This window comes from Narcine bancroftii, chromosome 4 (genome assembly GCF_036971445.1).
Source record: "Narcine bancroftii isolate sNarBan1 chromosome 4, sNarBan1.hap1, whole genome shotgun sequence".
Classification (NCBI taxonomy): domain Eukaryota; kingdom Metazoa; phylum Chordata; class Chondrichthyes; order Torpediniformes; family Narcinidae; genus Narcine; species Narcine bancroftii.
In genome coordinates this window covers 278,543,568-278,567,090 of record NC_091472.1, presented here as the reverse complement: position 1 = coordinate 278,567,090, position 23,523 = coordinate 278,543,568, and the positions used below count along the sequence as shown (strand labels likewise).

The 23,523-nt window shown below is 41.9% G+C and overlaps 1 long non-coding RNA gene across 2 annotated transcripts in view; it reads right to left on the bottom strand.

The window, feature by feature from the left end:
• The window catches only part of LOC138762007 (uncharacterized), a 146,083-nt gene extending 122,876 nt beyond the window's left edge, over positions 1-23,207 (bottom strand). For both annotated transcript variants that reach the window (XR_011356709.1, XR_011356710.1), the window contains exons 1-3: positions 23,124-23,207; positions 15,842-16,009; positions 6,655-6,746 (exon numbers count right to left, since the gene is read on the bottom strand). This is a non-coding gene — a long non-coding RNA (uncharacterized lncRNA). The remainder of the gene's footprint in view (positions 1-6,654; positions 6,747-15,841; positions 16,010-23,123) is intronic.
• Between the last annotated feature and the right edge of the window lie 316 nt (positions 23,208-23,523).

The following is a 23,523-nucleotide window of genomic DNA, read 5'->3' as shown; positions in this document are numbered from 1 at the left end:
TAGTTACTGTATCTAGACTGTGCTTACAGCGATTGGCTGAGAGCTAAGCCACACCTATTGTCTAGGCCTTAAAGGGTTGTGTCCCTAGCCAAGTCGAATCATTCCGGACTGGTCGGCCACCTGTGAAGAGCTCCTGTCTTTTGCTAATAAAAGCCTTGTTTTGGATCAACAAGTCTTTGATTCTTTCGACGAGCTCTACAATTTTATTAGCAAAAATAATTTTTTTTGAAAGGGATGGAGCGTTTAACTCAGCCAGAAAAACTTGATATCGACCCACAGTCAGCTACAGCCTTCAAAGCCTTTAACTTCTGGCTGCTGAACTTTGAAAACTTCCTGAGATTCATTCAGGTAGAGGAAGATAACCAGCATCTAACAGCATTGCTGTCTATGGTGTCCTTGAGAGTCCACGAGAACATCCAGGATGAGACCACTTACACCGCAGCCATAAAGGTACTGAAAGAACTGTATGATCAACCGGTGAACAGAGTTCATGCCCGGCTCGTGCTTGCGTTGAGGAAGCAACAGCCCGGCGAGTCCAGCAGGGCATATTTACAAGTATTAAAGGCGTTGGGCAAGGACTGTAACCGTGTGGATAAAACTGCTGCTGAGATCACAAATGATCTCGTCCGGGATGCCTATGTGGCCGGGCTCCGATCGAATGAAGTGAGGCTGCGCTTGCTCAAGCAAGGGGTAGAAAAACTAGAGGACGTGGCCCGGATTGCAATCACAATGCAGCCTTAAAGTCCACAGAGTTCTCTAGGGACTGGACCCCTCGTTCTGATGTGAGTAGAGTGCCCTTCTACCCTACCACCCCCCGAGATACCGACGGCCTGTCGGCTGCTGCTATACTGCCCCGTGCGAACCCAAAATGTTATTTCTGTGGGAGGGACAAGCACAGCAGGTCCCAGTGCCCAGCAAGAAAAGCCAGGTGCCAGAAGTGCCTTAAAAAGGGCCACTTTGCTGCAGTCTGTAGGTCTAAAATGGCCGCCAGCAAACACAGTGCCTCGTGTGAAGCCCAATTGCCGCTATCCCATTCAAACTCTTCTTCCCCAGAGCTCTCGTCCAATGAGAGTGAGGGCTCCCCTGCACGGCAACGCCTGACGTCACAGAGACGCCGAACCCGGAAGGGGCAAACCACCGTCGCAACCATGGTGTTGGCCCGCCTCTCGCCCCCGTGCGGAACACTCAACCCGGCTTCGGTCCCGACTGTGGCTACCGCTGCTGCTGCCGCCGCCACGGACACTCCCGGGGCCGACGCTACTGCCGCTGCTGCCGACGCCACAGACACTCCCGGGACCAACCAGGTACTTACCCTAGCATCCATCGCTGATGACTGCCGGGGCCTGACCGCCGCGACCGACGACCTACCCACCACCAACCGCGAGCAACTACAAATCCCATTACTTACCTTTCATCCGCCAACGCCGCCACAGCAGCACTTCCGGGAGTTGCTCCAACCTGCTCCTCCAGCGTTGACTACATCTATGACGTCATCCCGTTGCGTGACGTCATCCCGTTGCGTGACGTCATCCCGTTGCGTGACGTCATCCCGTTGCGTGACGTCATCCCGTTGCGTGACGTCATCCCGTTGCGTGACGTCATCCCGTTGCGTGACGTCATCCCGTTGCGTGACGTCATCCCGTTGCGTGACGTCATCCCGTTGCGTGACGTCATCCCGTTGCGTGACGTCATCCCGTTGCGTGACGTCATCCCGTTGCGTGACGTCATCCCGTTGCGTGACGTCATCCCGTTGCGTGACGTCATCCCGTTGCGTGACGTCCCTGTCAACTGCTTCAATAACACTAAACCAGCAATGCTCTCATCCCCTCACCAGAGCAATGGAACTGATTAAAATGCATGGACACTACACCAATTGCTTATTTGACTCTGGGTCAACTGACAGTTTTATCCAGCCAGATCTGGCCCTCCGTTGGGGACTTGACATTATCCCCACTACCCAGAGGATCTCATTAGCGACGAAGTCGCACTCAACCGGGATAAAGGGGTATTGCATCGTCACGCTGGAAGTACAGGGCGTAACAGTCACCCACTTCAAATTATTCATCCTTCCCCAATTGTGCGCCCCAGTGTTGCTGGGATTAGACTTTCAGTGTCAGTTCCGAACGGTGTCCCTACACTTTGGGGGACCCCACGCCCTCCTCTCGGTCTGCCATCGCCCCACCCCCGAAGCACCTGAGCAACCCGCCCCCGTGCCCCAGGGCCAATCCTGCGGCCTTTCCACACTCCGGATTGCCCCGCCAGCACTCTTCGCAAACCTCACCCCTGGCTGGAAGCCTGTGGCCACCAAAAGTCGGCAATATAGTTACGAAAACAGGCAATTCGTTAGGAGTGAGGCGCGTAGATTGCTGGATGAGGGCTTCATCGAACCCAGTTCAAGCCCCTGGAGAGCCCAGGTGGTGGTTGTCAAGAACGGGGAAAAACTATGGATGGTGGTCGACTATAGCCAGACATTAACCGCTTCACGCTCCTGGATGTGTACCCCCTGCCACACATCACAGATGTGGTGAACCAGATCACCCAATACCGCATATTCCCCACCATTGACCTACGTTCGGCCTACCACCAGCTCACGATCTGCTGTGAGGACCGACCATTCACGGCCTTTGAAGCGAATGGGCGGCTAGATCAATTTCTCAGGATACCATTCGGGGTCACGAATGGTGTCGCGGTCTTCCAGCAGGAAATGGACCGGATGGTGGACCAGAACGGGCTAACCGCTACCTTCCCGTATCTGGACAATATCACCATCTGCGGCAACGAGACGCAGGACCACGATGCCAACCTAGACAAATTTCTTCAAACTGCCCGTCGGCTGAACCTGACTTACAATTTGGACAAGTGTGTCTTCCGGACCACACGACTCGCTATTCTAGGTTGCGTGGTGGAGAACGGGATAGTCATGCCAGATCTTGACCACATGCGTCCCCTAATGGACACCCCCCCCCCCCCCCCCCCATACCCAGAAAGCGCTCAAACGCTGCCTGGGCCTTTTCTCGTATTACGCCCAATGGGTTCCACACTACGCCGACAATGCACGTCCTCTTATCAAGACCACCTCCTTTCCCCTCTCGATCGAAGCCAGAGCGGCTTTCGATCGAATCAAATCCGACATCGCCGCTGCGACGCTGCACGTGATCGATGAGTCTGTCCCGTTTCAAGTCGAGAGCGATGCATCCGACTTCGTCCTGGCAGCCACCTTGAACCAGGCCGGTCGGCCTGTAGCCTTCTCTAGAACCCTCCAGGGTCCAGAGAGTAGACACTCCTCGATCGAGAAGGAGGCCCAGGCCATAGCTGAAGCAGTGCGTTGTTGGAGACATTATCTTGCTGGGAGGCACTTTACACTGTTGACTGATCAGCACGTGGTCTCCTTCATGTTCAGCAACACCCAGCGTGGTAAGATAAAAAACAACAAAAATCGCCAGATGGAGAATCGAATTCTCCACCTTTAACTTTGACATCCTGTACCGGCCTGGTAAGCTCAACGACCCGCCTGACGCGCTCTCCAGGGGGACGTGCGCCAGCATACAGATGGACAGGCTACAGAAACTCCATGAGGCGCTATGTCATCCAGGGGTCACTAGATTTGCCCACTTTGTGAAGGCGCGCAACCTACCCTACACAGTCGAGGAGATCTGCTCCATGACCCGAGCCTGTTCGGTGTGCGCTGAATACAAGCCCCACTTCTTCCGTCCGGATAACTCCCACATTATCAAAGCCACCCGCCCCTTCGAGCATCTTAGCGTAGACTTTAAGGGGCCCCTACCGTCGACCAACCGCAATAACTACATCCTTACGGCCATTGACGAGTACTCCCGCTTCCCTTTCGCTGTGCCCTGCCCAGACACCACTGCCACCTCAGTGATACAGGTCCTTCACAGTATTTTCGCCATCTTCAGGTACCCCAATTCCATCCACAGTGATAAGGGGTCCTCATTCATGAGCACAGAGCTGCAACAATACCTTCTGGAGTGTGGTATCGCTTCAAGCAGGACCATGAGCTATAACCCACGCGATAATGGCCAGGTCGAGAGGGAGAATGCCACCATATGGACAGCGGTTACACTGGCTCTCCAGTCTAAAGGTCTCCCCACCTCTCACTGGCAGGAGGTTCACACTAGTGCCTTACACTCCATCCGCTCCCTCCTATGTACCGCAACAAATGTCACCCCCCACGAAAGGATGTTCCTTTTCCCGAGGAAATCTGAATCAGGAACCACTGTACCGGCATGGCTCACCGTCCCTGGCCCCATCCTGTTGCGACGCCATGTCCGGCACTCAAAGAACGACCCCTTGGTCGACCGAGTGACTCTACTCCACACAAACCCACATTACGCCTACGTTGAGTTCCCAGAAGGGTGGGAGGACACTGTTTCAGTGCGGAACCTAGCTCAGGACGCGGTAGACCCAGCAAACCCCCCAACCCAACCTTCCCCAACTCATTATTCCCCAGGCCCCGTGCCGCAACAGAAGGACCAACAGCACCCCAATGACGCAGGCCACCCTGCCGACAACACGACTGGGGAATTGAGCGAAGGAGCGGTTGCACCCGACGAGCCCGCTGGCGACACCACTCCAGCAACCCCAATCCCGGTACCAAGGCGGTCACGCCGGATGGTCAGACCCCCTGACCGCTACAGTCCTTAACCTATCCCTTCCTTTCATTCTCTCCCTCGTTTTTTTTTCCCCAAAGTCAGTTCTCCAAGAAGGGGTGAATGTGATAGTACAGATCTATCACCAATGTACATAGTGTATATAGTTACTGTATCTAGACTGTGCTTACAGCGATTGGCTGAGAGCTAAGCCACGCCTATTGTCTGGGTCTCAAAGGGTTGTGTCCTGAGCCAGGTCGGATCATTCCGGACTGGTCGGCCACCTGTGAAGAGCTCCTGTCTTTTGCTAATAAAAGCCTTGGTTTGGATCAACAAGTCTTTGATTCTTTCGACGAGCTCTACATACAGTTTAATTTTCAATATTTTGGCTCCATGGAAGTATTTGGCTCCTTGTAAGTACATGTTTGTTGGGAATTCAAAGACCTTCAGCAGCCACCTTTAACCATTTCATTGAGAGTTAGCTTTCTGTAGACAGTAGGGTTTATTCAAACAGTGGTGCTTGCTCTAGATTGAAAACTGATTCTCATTTGTATTAACAGGCTAATACTCCCATACCCCCTGAAGGGCATCATTCACTAAACAATCCATAACAAACACAACCTGTACAAATAATTTAACTTCAATATTTGCCCAATGATAGCAACAAATTCAGTGAAAGCTTGTCATGTTTTGAATTATTCCAGTGATAAAGTACAAAATCTCATCCAAAGAGAGTCTCATGTTTCACTTCATGTCTTGAACTGACAATATACTTTCGGTGGAGGAAGACTGATCATCTGATTAAAAAAATATTCTGAAGCAAAGATAAGTTATATGCATCTTAACTATATTATATATTTCACTGACTCTAGACAAAGCCCTGGAACACCTTGACAGCATAAATCAGGAAGCCTTTTATCGACTACACTTTGGTAAACAGTACCATCATCCCCTTAAAACTGATCAGCAAATTCCAAGTCCTGGGCCTCAATACCCAACTTTGTAATTGGATCTCTTGGTGCCTGTCACATTGACCACCGCCAGTGGGCTGATATCACCTCAAACCGTGCATCTTGGCGCCTCACAGTTTGGCGGGCAGCAACCTCCTTTGAAGAAGACCACAGAGCCCACCTCACTGACAAAAGGCAAAGGAGGAAAAACCCAACACCCAACCCCAACCAACCAATTTTCCCCTGCAGCCGCTGCAACCGTGTCTGCCTGTCCCGCATCGGACTTGTCAGCCACAAATGAGCCTGCAGCTGACGTGGACTTTTACCCCCTCCATAAATCTTCGTCCGCGAAGCCAAGCCAAAGAAGAAGAATTGGATCCTGGATTTCCTCATCCCCAAACACCAGTTGATGAGTAAGAACATTTCCTCCACAATCTCCATCAGTACCGGAGCACCACAGGGCTGCATTCTTAGCCCCTGCTCTACTTGCTTTACACCTATGACTGAATGGCTCAGTGCAATAATAACATCAACTACAAATTTGGTGATGATATCATAGTAGTGAGCTGTATAGAAAGGGGTGATGAGTCAGCAGACAAGAGGGAGATTGATAGCTTGGCTAAAAGATGTACGAACAACCTTGCGCTCAATGTCTCCAAAACCAAGGAGCTGATTGTGGGCATTAGGAAAGGAAAACCAGTGATCATTGAGGGATCAGAGGTGGAGAAGCAATTTAAATTTCTGGGATTACCATTTTCAAGACATTTCCAGGACTAAACATAGGGATGGTATCATGAAGAAAGCACATCAGCACCTCTAGTTCCTCTGGAGTTTGAAGAGGTTTGGAATGTCATTGAAAATCTTGGCAAACTTTCACAGATGGGAAATGTGCTTACCAAATGCATCACAGCCTTGTATGGAGGCACCAATACCTCGGAGCATAAAGCTCGCTCTCTCTCTCTCCCCCCCCCACTTGAGACCATCTCAATTAATACCATCTTGACAGTGCTGGTATCTGATTAGTTGGATGCAGGTGAAATAAACGAAGTAAAACATTTTTTCCCCATTCATATAATTTTGAGTTTAAAACTTACTTTTAGTGATTTTGGTTGGGGCCGTTTTCTGGTGGGGTCTAAGAGTTGGTTGGAGAGTTCAGTTACTCCTGAACCTCAGAGGATCAGCAAATCTGAAAAAAAAAATGTAAACTTCAGGTTGAATCCTCACATTATTAGTTAGAGATTTGCTGGTGAACATCTGGGGTTCATAAATTTTAATAAAAGATTTAGGTCTGAAATATTGACTGACCATTTCTAACCATGAATGCTGTCTTACCTCCAGCAATTCTTTGCCTGCTCAAGGTTCCAACATCTGCAACTTTTCAGTTTCTCTGGGATTTATGTGATTTAATTAATTATGTGATTTAATTAATCACAGATTAATTTATAGTAGCAGAAACATCTGCTCCCTTTTCAGACACTCCACCTGTTTAGACTGATCAGGTAATCTAAATTGGGCAAAGTCATTAGGGGGAAAAAAAATCAGGCAAAAAAAGCATGAACCAACACTTCTTCATGTACATAATTAAATGGAAATATCTTGATCCTCAATTTTCCTTAAAGTGCATAATTTTTAAAAATATCTTAATCCTAAATATTTCTTGGAGAGAAAAAGAAAGAAAGTGAAAAAAGTGAACCTTTGGATCCAAAGGTAATTTAAGGGTAATTCTGACAAGGACCTGGACCCTGAAAAGTGAATTGTTGCTCCTTCATGCTGTGGGCTCTACTGAATTCATTCAGCATTTTCTGTTTTTGTTTCAGATTTATAGTATCTGCAGTTTTTTGGAGTTTCAGTTTAGCAATCAACTAATCTCCACATTACATAAATTTGTGTGAAATATCAGGAGTCACGTGATGGAGTAGTGGCCGGTAGGAGATGTCTTGGGTAAACTTATACCTCTCATTTTGTTCGTTTTAGATTGGTCACAGTGTTTGAGCTACCGAAAGAAAATAGACACACACACACCCCGAGAGCAGTTCAGGTTATACAAGGCTTTATTACTAAATCTAAAGCTGAATTCACACTACAATATGCAAGCCCTTCCCAATTATAATTATCAACACCTGGACTGGTCCCAACTGCCGAAGCGAGGCAATGACTGTACACTTGTAGTAGGTTGTCAGGGCACCAGTAGCAGCTTCTCTACCTCCCTCAACCGGGACATTAGCTGGATTCTTGAAGTTCTTCTTCTTGCTGAGAGATGTTGCCACCTCTTGGAGAGTCTCTAACTTCAGCAGTGGGACCATGGCTTATATAACCCAAAAGTTGTTTATTTCAGATCTTATCTCTTTGAACAAATTATTTAATTATCTTCAAGGTCTCCTGACAGACTGCGACCAACAAAAGAAAACTGCATCTCTGGGCCTCATGGTGGAAGTTGGATAATGCTTACTGATTCATGTGATGGTGTAAATTAGATAATGTCTTCTGATTCAACTGCATCCTGGGCCCCATGGTGGAATTTAGGTGTGTCTACTAAATATGCATCCTGGGCCTCATGGTGTAAATTAGATTATGTCTGCTGATTCTAAAAAACAAGCAGGTTCTCAGCCTTGCAGCTGCAGAAGTAAAAAAACACAGTTTAAATCTTCCATTACAGGAGAATACCAGCCCTCTCCAGAAAAGAAGGAAAAAAGTAAAGAAAAAGCAAAGCCACAGACACACAAACCACAACAAATAAAAAATAAAGGTGTGGAGGAAATGGTACCAAAGAAAGAAAAGCCAAAAACAACAGGAAGAAAAGAAGAAAGAAAGGCGTCAGAAGAGAAAGGTGAAGGCCTTACCTGTACAAAGAAGCAGGGACCCACCGTGGAAAGAGGAGCCCACTCCCTGAGGTCAGTAGAAACCCCGAAGGGTCGCGACCCACCGAACGTAGGAGACTACAAGGATTGCTCACGGAGACAAACAGAGGTGCGCAGTCGCACATGCGCGATGCACACGACAAACACAACATTGACGGGAGGGGGGACCAGCTGTGGAGTTCCACAGCTTGAACAGCTGAGAAAGACCCGACAGCAGGGCTTCCAGCGGGAAGATATAGAAAATAATGGGAATGGGAGGGAGGAGAATGAAAAAAGGAAATCAGAGACTCAGTAGATGACCAGCCCAGAGGAAGAGAACCAACATCAAGACACCATTAATTAAAAAAAAAATACCCAGCAAACTGAGATAAACAGCCCAACAAGAAAGTCAAAAGAGACACAGATACAAGGAAGAGAGGTCGAGGACACGGGTCCTGGAGTGGACACAGGGGAAGAGGAGGGAGAGCATCAAGCTCTGCACAGAGAAATGGAAGATGAAGGGAATGGACAGTACATGGATAAAAAATTTTTTCAAGAATATATGGAAGCATTAAAAGAATGGATGACATGAGAATTTAGTGAAATAAAAAGAAGAATAAAAGGTACAGAAGAAAAAGTGAGTAGATTAGAGATGGTCATGACAGAAATAGGGAAAAGAGTAGACAAGGTGGAAGAACAAGAAACAGCCGTAGAAATGGAAGTGGACGATTTAAAAAGGAAACTGGAAGAATCTGATAAAAAAGTTAAAGAAACACAGGAGTTGTTAGCTCAGAAGATGGATATAATGGAAAACTATAATAGGAGAAACAATATAAAGATAGTGGGCCTTAAGGAAGAAGAAGAAGGCAAAGATATGAAAGAATTTATAAAAGAATGGATCCCCAAGGTCCTAGGAATGCCAGAATTACAGGAAGGAATGGAAATAGAAAGGGCACACAGAACATTAGCCCCTAAACCACAGCCACAACAAAAACCAAGATCCATTCTAGTAAAATTCCTGAGATATACAAGAGAAAATATATTAGAGAAGGCAATGAAAAAAATGAGAGAAGACAAAAAGCCACTGGAATACAAAGGTCAAAAAAAAATTTTCTACGCAGACATAAGTTTTGAGCTCCTGAAGAAGAGGAAGAAGTTTAACGCAGCAAAATCGATCCTATGGAAGAAAGGCTATAAATTTATGTTAAGATACCCAGCGGTGCTTAAAATAGTTATCCCAGGGCAGCAAAGCAGACAGTTCTTGGATCTGGAGAAAGCACGAGAATTTGCAGAACACCTGCAAAACAGACAGAGAGATGAAGAGATGTAACAAGAACAAGAATGACGACAAACTTCATATAAAGAAGAAAAATAATGTATAAGTAAGAACTAAGAAGGGGAAGAAAGGAAGTAAGGGAGGAATTAAGAGGGTGAGCTTTGTTATATGTGAAGATAAAAGTCTTTTCTGGAGGGAGCTGGGTGGGAGAGAATAACAGTCACTGCGAAATCAGTAGACGCTTGCGAGCAGGTTCGCAATCCAATTGGAGAGGGGAGTTGTGGTTGCCCGGCAAGGGACAAGGGGCAACTCAGAGAGGGGAGGGACATTTGGGGTTAAGGGAATTGTAGATGTGGGAATAGTGGAAATATTTTATGTTTTAGAAGTGTTGTCTTACAGTGTGTTCAAAAAAAGAAAACAGAAATGGATAAGGAGGGAAGGTGGTGATGAGGAAGCGCAAATGAGAGGCAAACAAAGTATTAAATGGCCATGTTGAACTATATGACTATAAATATTAACAGAATATATAACCAAATCAAAAGGAAGAGGCTGTTAAATTTACTGAAGAAGAAAAAATTGATATAGCATTCGTGCAAGAAACACATCTAACTGAAATGGAACACAAGAAATTAAGAAGAGACTGGGTAGGGCACATAACAGCAGCATCATATAATTCAAAAGCCAGAGGAGGAGCTATATTAATCAATAAAAATGTACCAATCAAAATAGAGGAGGAAATAATAGATCCAGCAGGGAGGTATGTAATGATAAAGTGTCAGATATATTCAGAATTTTGGAATTAGAAGATTACAGAAACGCAGGGGAATATACTGATAGGAGGGGACTTTAAACTTAATTTGGACTCAAAGATGGATACAACTGGAAAAAAGACTAGCAGAAAAAACAAAGTAACCAAATTTATGGTTAAATCGATGCAGGAAATGCAACTTTTGGATATAAGGAGGAGACAACACCTAAAGGAAAAGGAATACTCATATTATTCGGGTAGACATAAAACATACTCTAGGATAGACCTGTTCCTGTTGTCAGCCCACATCTAAGGGAGAGTTAGGAAAATGGAATATAAAGCTAGATTGTTATTGGATCACTCACCCCTGTTATTAGCAATAGAGCTGGAAGACATCCCACCGAGAACATATAGATGGAGATAAACTCCATGCTACTTAAACGACAGGATTTTAGAGAATTCATTGAGCAACAAATTAAAATGTACTTTGAAATAAATATGGAATCAGTGAAAGATAAGTTTATACTATGGGATGCAATGAAAGCGTTCATCAGAGGGCAGATAATAAGTTATGTAACTAAGATGAAGAAGGACTACAATCAGGAAATAGAACAGCTGGAAAGGGAAATAGCAAGTACAGAAAAAGAATTAGCAATAAGGGAAGATACAACAAAAAGAAGAGAATTGGTAGACAAAAAAATAAAATATGAAACACTACAAACATATAAGGTGGAGAAGAACATAATGAAGACGAAACAGAAGTATTATGAGCTAGGAGAAAAAACACACAAAATACTAGCTTGGCAGCTTAAGACAGAACAAACTAAAAGAACTCTATTGGCATCAAGGAAAAAGGACAAACAAATTACATATAACCCAACAGAGATCACTGAAAACTTCAAGGAATTCTATGAGCAACTATATCGAACTGAGAACGAAGGGAAAGAAGACAAAATAGATGAGTTTCTAGCTAAAATTGAACTACCGAAATTGCAAGAAGAGGAGCAAAATAAATTAATAAAACCATTTGAAATAGAGGAAATACAGGATATATTAAAAAATCTACTGAACAATAAAACGCCAGGAGAGGATGGACTCCCAATAGAATTCTATAAAACATTTAAAGACTTATTAATTCCTCCTCTCCTGGAAGTTATGAACTAGATTGAAGAAACACAAAACATGCCAGATTCATGCAAAAAAGCAATAATTACAGTAATACCAAAGATGGGGAAAGATCCACTAACACCAGCATCATATAGACCAATACCTCTACTTAACACAGATTATAAGATAATAGCTAAACTATCAGTAAACAGATTGGACAACTGTGTACCAAAAATAGTAAAGCTAAAACAAACTGGATTTATTAAGAAAAGACTAACAACGGACAATATCTGTAAGTTTATTAACTTAATCCATGCAGTACAAGGAAACAAGATGGCAACAGTGGTGGTTGCCTTAGACGCAGAGAAAGTCTATCAGAGGGTAGAATGGAATTATTTATTCAAAATACTACAGAGGTTCAACCTACCAGAGAAATATATTAATTAGATTAAAGCATTATATAAGGGACCATTGGTGAAGGTGACAGTAAATGGATATATATCAAACCAATTTAAATTAAGCCGATCAACTAGGCAGGGATGTCCACTACCTCCTTCACTGTTCGCATTAGCTATAGAACCACTGGCAGAACTGATAAGAGCAGAAAATAAAATAAGAGAGATAAAAATAAAAGAGAAGGAATATAAAATCAGTATATTTGCAGATGACATCATAGTATACTTAACAGAACCAGAAATATCAATAAAAGAATTACATAAATTGAAGGAATATGAAGAAGTATCGAGGTACAAGATCAGCACAAATAAAAGTGAAGCAATGCCAATGAATAATGCGGAGTTCAGAAAGTTTAAGAAAGAATCACCAATTAGATGGTAAACACAAGCAATTCGATACCTAGGTATACAACTAGATAATAATCTAGGCCATCTATACAAACTAAATTATCAGCCATTGATGAAGAAATTACAAGACAACTTAGAACATTGGAAAGACTTACCACTAACACTGATAAGAAGGGTAAATTGTATTAAAATGAATATCTTCCCAAGGATCCAATACCTATTTCAATCATTACCAATTCACCTAAAAGAGAAATTCTTCAAGGAACTAAAGAAAATAATAAGGAAATTCTTATGGAAAGGGGGGGGGGGGAACCAAGGATAGCGCTAGATAAATTAACAGAATGGTACAAAAAAGGGAGCTTACGGCTACCAAACTAAGAATTATTATAGAGCAGCACAATTAAGGTATCTATCAGATTTTTATCAAACAAGGGAAAAACCAGATTGGACCAGATTAGAGCTAGATAAAATAGGAGAGAAGGTACCTGAACATATACTATATAAGTGGGATGAAAAGCTGGTACAACATAGGAATTCACCAGTATTACACCATCTGCTCAACATTTGGAAGAAGATTCACGTAGAAAGGAATAAAACAAATTATCAACTACCAAAAGTAATATTTTTTTTATTTTTCACACTATAAACCATACTGACCAAAATACATACAGACATTTTTCTCTTGAATATATACAGTGTCATTTTCTCCCCTTTTTCCCCCTCTCCCTTCCCTCCCTCGCTCACCCCCCCTCCCCATTTATTCAAAGTTCAATCTGTATGATACATTAAACCCATTAAACAATGTCATCACTTAATAAAAATAAACAATAAATTTTTGTCTTTTACTTTTATATACTGGGTCAGTTCATTTCATTGTCTTCTCCTTCTGTCATTTTGAGTGGTGGAGGTCTGTGGTAGGATTTCTCTATTGTGTTTCATGTATGGTTCCCATATTTGTTTGAATATTGTGATGTTATTTCTTAAATTGTTATTTTTTCTAATGGAATACATTTATTTATTTCTATGTACCATTGTTGTATTCTCAAGTTATCTTATAATTTCTAAAACTAATATTGACGCAAAATCAACTAATCCCTTTCACAATAGATAACCTTTCCTTTCGAGAATGGGAGAGAAAAGGGATCCAAAAGAATAGAAAATTGTTTTTCGTGAAATAAATGATTATCTTTTGAACAAATGAAGGACAAATATGGTATAACTCACGGTACAATGTTTGCATACCACCAACTGAAAATCTACTTGAAGGACAAATGGGAAGCAGGCTGAAGTTACCAGAAGGAAGAAATTTTGAATATGTGATTACAGACACAATGATAATTAAAAGATTTATAACGAACATGTACATCAAACTGCAAGAGAAAGAGAATGAGGAAACAAGCTGTAAACCCAAACAAAAATGGGAACAAGATCTAAACATAGAGATAAAGAATGAAAAATGGGAAAAGCTATGCTCCGGAACTATGAGAAATACAATAAACACGAGGTTACGCATGATACAATATAATTGGTTACACAGGTTATACACCACGCCCCAAAAGTTAAATAAATGGGACCCAACAGTATCAGACAGATGTTTTCGCTGTAAGAAAGAAATGGGAACCAATTTAGGCATGTGAGAAAGTGGAAAAGTTTGGGGAAGATCTAAATCAGGTATTAAATAAAATCACAAAAACCAACATACCAAAAAATCCAGAGATCTTTCTTCTAAGTAATATAAGAAGTAAAGAACTTTGACTCGAATTGGATGGAGCACAACAAAGATTTATTATGATAGCCTTAGCTGTAGCAAAAAATGTATTATGTCAACCTGGAAATTAGAAGATAGCCTGAGAATACAGCAACGGTACATAGAAATGAATAAATGTAAAAAATAACATATAATTTAAGAAATAACATCACAGTATTCGAACAAATTTGGGAACTGTACATGGAACACAACAGAGAAGTCCTACTGCGGACCTCCACCGCCTAGAATGACAGAAGGAGAAGTAGACAAAATGAACTGACCCAGTACGTAAAAGAAGAAGACACAAATTTCTTGTTTATTTTCATTGTGTGATGACATTGTTTAATCGGTTTAATGTATCATATATGTTGAACGTTGAGTTAGTGGGGAGGGGAGGGTGAAGGAGGGAGGGAAGGGAGGGGGGGAAAGGGGAGAAAATTACACTGTGTATATTCAAGAGGGAAATGTTTGTGTGTATTTGGTCAGTATGGTTCATAGTGTGAAAAATTTTAAAAAATTAAAAAAGCTGTGTGAAATATCTGGGATTTACATGGTTATTTTTGGGTTTGTATTCTGGTGGACAATTACCAAATATAATGACTGGAAGAAATGTGGGAAAGTGAATAACTTGCTCATTACTAAATTCTTTTCATCCATTATGCTCCATTGCCCCATTGGAGACAAAGTTGTTAATTATCTTTTTGGATAGCTAACAGCTCAGAATGAGATCTATGATCATGTGAATTTGCATCTGTTGTAATAAATTGCTGGGGGGGGGGAATTGAAATTGTTTTATTTGTTCATCCCAAGCAACCTTAGAAGGAGTTGGCCATCTCACCGACCTCTGGAATATTTGTGTTTGTCTTGGTAACACCTGTGAGGTTGATCTCCAGATGTATCCACTGCAATTCTTTTTTTTCCACCGTCTGCTGTCTTCTAAGTAGTTGTCTTGTTGGCTTTGGTTCGCAGAAACTGAAAGGCATGCTGCTTGGATTTCTTGAATTCAGCAGATTTATTCTTAAACACTTAAAGTTTGGATGCCTACTGACATTCTCTCATACCTTGATGAAGGGCACAAGCCCGAAACGTCAGTTATGTATTTTTACCTTTGCTACATAAAGGACACTGCTTGACCTGCAGAGTTTCTCCAGATTTTTTTTTACTCTTAAAGGCTTACTCATTTCAGAACCTTACCCCTCTGAGACACTTTGCTTTTTTTCAATACCATAAACATTTCCCCAGATTTATTTAAGTTTCTGTACTCCATTAAAGTTTCCTGATTGTTTATCTAATGGACCAGCTACAGGATACCTCAAAGTTCTTGGGTTACTTATTTGAAATTAAGGTTGCTTGTTAACTCCTGATCTGCTTTTACTTTTACAAATCCTAAATAATGTTAGCATAGTTTTTAAAATTATTTCATTGTGCCCAAGAATGCATTCAATCAGAATAATGCTCCAAACAATTGCAACAAAAATGAATATCACCAGATGCTTCTATCCTTGTTTCTCAAGACCAAAATGTTGGTTATTTGTGTATATATATTTGCTATATAAAGTACCCCTTGTACATGTTTGACATGTTGAGTTTCTCTAGAATTGTGTATTTACTTTAAATCAGAGTGTCTGCAGACTTTAATCCTTTATCTCCTTGTTTCTATCAACTGATGTATGTAAAAAATTTTACTCCTCCATTACTATCTTACATAACATTTGTTTATGGCTTTGTTTAAATGCATTTTTCATGACCTGGGTATCACTGACCTTAAATGTTGTTGTTCTGGACGTGTGCTAAACATCACAAGCAGCATACAATATGCAAGCAAGATCATCTTGTCAATGAGTGAATGGGAGCAAGAACCTTGACAAAATAATATGTAGGAGTTGTGGAATGCAGAGCCTGACAGATCCACCTGGGCATGAAGTCCATGTCTAGAGAGAAAAAAAAGAAGAAAAAATGTGCAAATATAAAACTAACCATGCAAATATCACAGATGGACGACAACACAGAGGAATCAAGTTACCTGAGCTTGTTGAGTTCAATATCAAGTCCAAAAGGCTGTAATGTGCCCAAAAAGAAGATGAGCTCTTGATGTTGAGCTCTCATTGTTACAGTGCATGACACCACAGACTGATAGATCAGAGTGGAAGTGAGATGAAGAAGTAAAATGGATGGGGTACTAAATGTTGTCATGGAGAGTTGCAACTACCACAGACAAATGAATCAAAGTGAGATTATGTAGGTTTTTCCTTTCTGTTATTTCACTCATACAGTTGCATACCACATTGGGCAGGGATGTCCTTCAAGACTCACCCAGGTTATGTTGCTCAAACGCAATCCCTCAAGGAGAGAACATGTCATGCACTTCCCATGTGTTGTTCAACTGAAGGAGCACTGATTCATCAGCTGAGGGAGGATACAGGCTGGTATTCAGGAAAAGTAGTTGTTGACGACTTCTAGGTCTTCTCCCTCTTGTCTGTATTCTCGAGCATTGCTAGTGTGGCCACCCTAAAGTTTATGATGGAGGTATCCAGCATGTAAAATGTTTATAAAAAAAAAGCAAAGCTTCTTCTTGCCCTTTTTTTTTTACCTCCGATGATTCCAGGAGGGAAAACTGTTAAGGAAGGGTTCAGCATAGTCCTTCACATAGAATCATACTTCAGTCAATCTTGACATGTTTTCTTTTGAATTTCTGATTGTTAACCTGATTTATATTGTGCTATAGCTTCAATGGGAATTGAACACAGATAAAGATGGTTGGATATTATTCTGCTAATGTAGCAACTATATCAAAACAATGCCCATAAAATATGTCTGCAAGTGTTGAAGGGCTATACTTTGAGAACTTCAAATTTTATACAACCAAGTAATTTTGGATTAGCCAAACAGAATCCTAGAATACCTCAGCATAGAAAGAGTTCCATTGGCCCATCTATTCATGCCAAACTATTTTCACACCTAGTTCCGTCAACCTACCCTCAAACCATAGTCATCCATATCCCTCCCATTCACATATCTATCCAATTATCTCCTAAATGCTGGAATCAAACCTGCATCCATCACTTCTGCTGGGGGCTTGTTCCACACTTTCACTGACATACAGGAGTACATGGGGAGCATTCCAACTGGCTGTGTCAAAGCAAGGACAGGAAAGGACTCAGCCAGTGCCATCATGGGTCTTCACTCAATTAAGGACATCTTTAAGATGATAGAGACTGCTTCAAAAAAGCAGCCTCTATCATCAAGGACCCTCAGCACCCAGGCCATGCCCTTTTCTCACTGGAAGGAGGTACATGCAGGAGCCTGGAGACGCACATTCCAAGTTAAAAAATTAGCGTCTTCCCCTCCACCATCAGATTTCTGAATAGACAATGAACCATAGACTTTTCCTTACTTTTTTTTTTAATCCTTTTTTGCACTAATTATTTATTTCTAAATACTGTATATACAGAACTGTAATTTATAGGAATTTTGCTCCTGTTATGCACAATACTGCTGCCACAAAACAACAAATTTCAAGGCACATCTTTATGACAATAAACCTGATTTGGATTCGGATTTCTCTGAGTGAAGAAGTTCTCCCTGATGTTCACCTGTCACCTTAACTCATCATCTCATTCTTGTCTCATTTAACCTCAGTGGAAAAAAGTCTGTTTGCATTTAACCCTCATCAATCTTGTCTACTTCTACAAAATCTCTCCTCATTCTGCAATGCTCCAAGAAACAAAATCCTAACCTATTCAACCTTTCTCTGTAACTCAAATACTCAAGTCTTGATAATATTCTTGACAATTTTTTTCTGCATTCTTTCAATCCTATTGATATCTTTCCTGCTGGTGGTTGACCAAACCCACACACAATACCCTGCACTGACTGCCTCTTCCTTTTCCTCTTCTAACTGTCACATGGTGATCTGTGACCCGCCTGCTAGGTGTGAACTCACTGGCGTTACTAGAGGTGTGTGAGGGGTGTGGACCTCATCAGGTGAGACCATCAGAGTGGGTGACACCAAAATGACTGTTTAGAACATTTTTTGTGAAATGTTTCAGCATAAATTTATTATTTTTTATATACCTGTGGTTAGTTATAACAACAAAAATATTTTTTTTTGTGAGCCCAGCTTACGTGTATCACTATACCAACAAGGCTAAAAAAAAATCAATGCTAATTTACTTCTTAAACCATTCAGAGCTCCTCCCTGCTCAGTGCTGCCACCGCCGCCCCGGACATACACTTCTACACTCGGCACACTCATACACTCGGTCCATGGTTGGGGGTGGGGGTGACACCATGTGTTACCGCACCAGGTGATACCAACCCTAGTGACATCACTGTGTGAACCAAACACCCTCCCCCCACCCCCCAGAATTCCTGCCTATCAATCCCTCAGCATTTTATTCATCCATCCCCAGCTCCAGAACCCTAAAACGGTATGTAAGGAATTGAATTTGGATGCACTTTTTGCAGGAGTTATCATCAGCGACATAGTGGCTCCCCAGATTTCCCCCATAATTCAAGAGGAGCATACTATTGCCCTGGTTACCATTCCCACTGCTCACTCTGTGCAAGAAAAAGACCTGACCTGACCTCATTGGTCTTACTGGGACCTTCTTACCAGTGCCTTTTTTTCCTATTGGGTTGTTTTCACTGCCAAAACTTCCTCAGACTCAAGCCAAAGTCTCTAAGTCCAATTCTTACACTTCTCATCCACTGGCCTCTCCACAGTGGCCACTTCTTTTGAGTTTGCCTTCATTTTATTGGCTGCTAGGTCAAACTCTCCAGAAATCTCCTGCCACTAACTGAGTTCCAGCTCCTTCATATTTAAATATGAAGCAAACTCAATGATCCCGACACTCTCTCCATAAATCTCCTGCCACTTGGGAAACATAAAATGTTATTCTTTTTAACAAATAGAGTTTTAGAATCAGTCATCTGTTATAAATTGGAGTCGAACTAGAAACATTATTTTTGCAACATGTCTTATTAGGAATAATTTCTTGGCAAAATAATTTCACATCTGTAAAAAGTATAAAAGTTTAAATGAAAAATACATGAGCAAACCAATGGTATAATGAAGGAATAAACCTAAGTAGCCTATTTAAATGAAGGAAGAAGTTATGAATAATGGCCAAGTACTCAGCAGAAATGTAAATTGGAATGTGTGATACAAAAATAACAATTTATTTTGGCCTGCAAACAATTGTTACGGTAATTTGACATGATAAAATTGTGAATTAATAAATAATTTATCATTGAATAAATTCAACACAAAATCAGTATTTAAAAAAAAAGTCTATAATGATTTTTTTGCAGTTTTCATATCATAGCACATCTCAAAGCTTTTTATTCTTTGAAGAACCTTTGAAATGTAATTATAATGAAATGGCATCTCCAGTTTGTGTACAATTTCAATTGCAGACATTATTCATGTTGTATGAGAATTACAGGCATTGCTGTTTTTTTCAAATTTGATAAGATATTTGAATAGTACTAGGCCACTCAAATTGGAGGACTTACCTGCACTCAAAGTGTGGCGTTTAGTTGAACCCAATCATTAATTATGGCTCAGACCAAGACAGCACCCTGATCTAACAGGAGATGTTCACAAACACGTTGATTCATTCTAGCCCAGTTACAATGTGGACCAGAGAGTGTTTCAAGTGAGTGATTGTTCAGTGAGTCATTTCAATCTTCAGCATTTGAGAGTATTGCCATTAAAATATTTACATGCTAGTTTTAAAACTTTAAAGTAATTCATCAATATCCTGTTTTACTTTGACTCTTCATTAGTTATTGAACTATATGAGATTTGCCTGCTAATAGCTCCTCCTCATTCTTGTAGATAAGTTTCTTGTCTTGCAAAGAGTTACTCTTGCTTTGACCGTGTGTGGGGGCCGAAGGATATCTGGATTTGTTTGTCCTGCCTTAATCACATCCTTGCTTATCCTGTGATCTCACATTTCTGTACATATGGCTACTTTGCTACTCCAATATAAAGTTATCTCTGCCTTGCAGTCTCAGCATCAAGCTCTTCTCCATTCTCCATTCTAATTACTGCACTGCTTCTTTTGACATGATCTTAAAATTACCTTTCCTGGACTTGTCTAATTTCTCATCGTCCAGTTTGTATATCAGTCACATTTACATTATATAAACATTCCCAGTTTCCTTCTTTAATCCCCAATCCTGGATTTTGGCCTCAACCTCTGTCAGTTTGACTGTACAGTTACTACTGAAAGCAATATATTCCCAAAGCATTGGTGTACAGGAGCATTCAATTATCTATTCCCATCAAGACAGTCTTTGAAGAACGTTCACTACTTCTGTGCTGTTTTTTCTCAGACAGTCTTGCTGTTTATGGACTATTCATGAACCAGAAATATGTCTTCATTTATTAGTACCATTCAGTCTGTTTATAGGTATGGCGTCAGCACGAACTTGGTTATTTCCTCAAGGTCTCATCTACGTTATTTTGCTGCATGTTAAAATTTACTATAATCAGATACTCCTAAGATAGTACTGTCATTTCCTGACTCCAAGTGTGATGGGTTTCATGAAGCCGAGTTAAGACATTGTGGATGCAATTCCAGTCAGTCTCATGTTACCATTTAGCTCTCATGGCGACATATTTTTCCAGTGATAGAACTATGCTGGCAAAGTGGGCATTCATCTTTACATCTGTCATAGGCTTTCAATTGTTGCTATGTCAATTCAATAATAGATTCTATTATAAATGTTATCTCCTCTGAATGGGCCCAGTGATTCCCTCCTTTATGGCACCTCTTTAATCTGATGTCACTTGCCTCTTCTATAATTATTATGGCATAATCTGGAGCATTGAGCACCTTTAGTCCAGATCTCCATTTGTATTGTCCAACACTGTGCACTTGTTAGAAGGCAAAGGACTTAATCCTTTAGCTGGTGAGTGATGTGGAAAACAAACACTTCCCATAATATATATTCTTTGGGCATAGGGTGACCATTCCAAAGGAGGACATGGTTATAGGTTACCATCTATACTATATACATTTGGTGTGTTTGAATTTGTTGTTTTTGCAATTCTTTGGCTTGGCTTCGCGGACGAAGATTTATGGAGGGGGTAAAAAAGTCCACGTCAGCTGCAGGCTCGTTTGTGGCTGACCAGTCCGATGCGGGACAGGCAGACACGATTGCAGCGGTTGCAAGGGAAAATTGGTTGGTTGGGGTTGGGTGTTGGGTTTTTCCTCCTTTGCCTTTTGTCAGTGAGGTGGGCTCTGCGGTCTTCTTCAAAGGAGGCTGCTGCCCGCCAAACTGTGAGGCGCCAAGATGCACGGTTTGAGGCGTTATCAGCCCACTGGCGGTGGTCAATGTGGCAGGCACCAAGAGATTTCTTTAGGCAGTCCTTGTACCTTTTCTTTGGTGCACCTCTGTCACGGTGGCCAGTGGAGAGCTCGCCATATAATACGATCTTGGGAAGGCGATGGTCCTCCATTCTGGAGACGTGACCCATCCAGCGCAGCTGGATCTTCAGCAGCGTGGACTCGATGCTGTCGACCTCTGCCATCTCGAGTACCTCGACGTTAGGGGTGTGAGCGCTCCAATGGATGTTGAGGATGGAGCGGAGACAACGCTGGTGGAAGCGTTCTAGGAGCCGTAGGTGGTGCCGGTAGAGGACCCATGATTCGGAGCCGAACAGGAGTGTGGGTATGACAACGGCTCTGTATACGCTTATCTTTGTGAGGTTTTTCAGTTGGTTGTTTTTCCAGACTCTTTTTGCAATACCGTTTAAATGAATATATATTTATGGTAACCTTTGACTATGTCGTCCTTTTGAATGGCCATCCTAATCAGGGCCCGACCGCTCTACATGAGAGGAGATACTTAGTGTAGGTGGGTGGCAGCCCTGTTGACTCCACTGTTGCAGTTGTTGCATTGATACCCAATCAGGGACTTGGTGGTTAGCAAATTGCCCTATATTTGAGAAGGCAGCCATTTGGAATTAACAGCAGCACCCTGTTCCCTCTGTTCTTCCTCTGAGATATTATTCACTCAAACTATAATGGATTGAGTGCTTTATTTCCTTTATGAATACTGAGAATTTTGAACAGAATAGCACAGGAACAGGTCCTTTGTCCGCTGGTGTCTGTGCTGAGAAAATGCCAAATTAAACTAAATCTCTTGCCTACACATGATCCATATCCCTTCTTTCCTTGCTTATTCAAGTGCCTATCTACATGTCTCTTATTCAGGATTGACATAATTATTCTAGCAGCCTGTTCCAGCCACCTACTACCCTGCAGAAAAATAAAATCTTGCCCCACAATCTCCTTTAAACTTACCCCCCTCATCTTAAATGCATGTTCTCTGGTATGTGACATTTTACCCCAGGGAAATGTTTTTGACTGCCTACCCTATCCACACCGCTCATAAATTTATAGACTTCCATCTGGTCTCCCTTCAGCTTCCTGCACTCCAAAACAAAAAAATCCATTGATCCAAGTTTTTTTATGGCCCATACCCTCTAATACAGGCCCCATCATGATGAATCTCTTCTGTAACTTTACAAAACTCCTCGTCCTTCGTGGGCTGACTAGAATTGTAAACAATACTCAATGCGGCCCAACTTAAGTTTTATATGGCTGCATCACAAATTCCTTATTCTTCTAATCAATCCCCCACTTGATGAAGGCAAACACGTCACATGCTTTTTTTTACACTTTCATCTTTCAGGGAGCTGTGGACATGGACCCACCAGATCCCTCTGTACATTAATACCACAAAAGGCCACTGCCATTAATTATATTCTATCCTTTTGCATTTGACCTCCCAAAGTGCAACATTTCACACTTACTTGGTTTGAATTTCATCTGCCATTTCTCCACCTATATTTGTAAATGATCTTTTTATAGCCATCTCCACTGACCAAAACTCCATTAATCTTTGTGACATCTGCCATCTGCAAACTTATTAACCCACCCATCTAAGTCAAGGGTCCCGGCACTGATCCCTGTGAAACTGGTCACTGGTCACAGTTCACCGGCCAGAATAACTCCTTTTCAATAATACCTTCTGTCTTCCATGCCCAAGCCAATCCTGAATCCAAACTATTTATTCACCATAGATTCCATGAATCTTTATCAACCATCTATGCAGAAGCTTGTAAAATGCCTGATTAAAATGCATGCAGACAAAATCTACTACATCATCAATCACCTTTGTGACCTCATTTTAAAAAATCTCAATTAATTTTTTTAAGTTATGACATGCCCAGCACAAAGCTATGCTGACTGTCCCTGATCTGGCTGTATCTTTCTAAATGCAAGTAAATCCTATTCCTAAGTATCCTCTCCAAGGACTTCCCTACCATTGATTGGAGCCTCACTTGCTTATAATTTCCTGAATTATCCATATTTTCCTTTTTTCACTAAAGGAACAACTTTGGCTCATTTCCAGTCCACTGGTAATG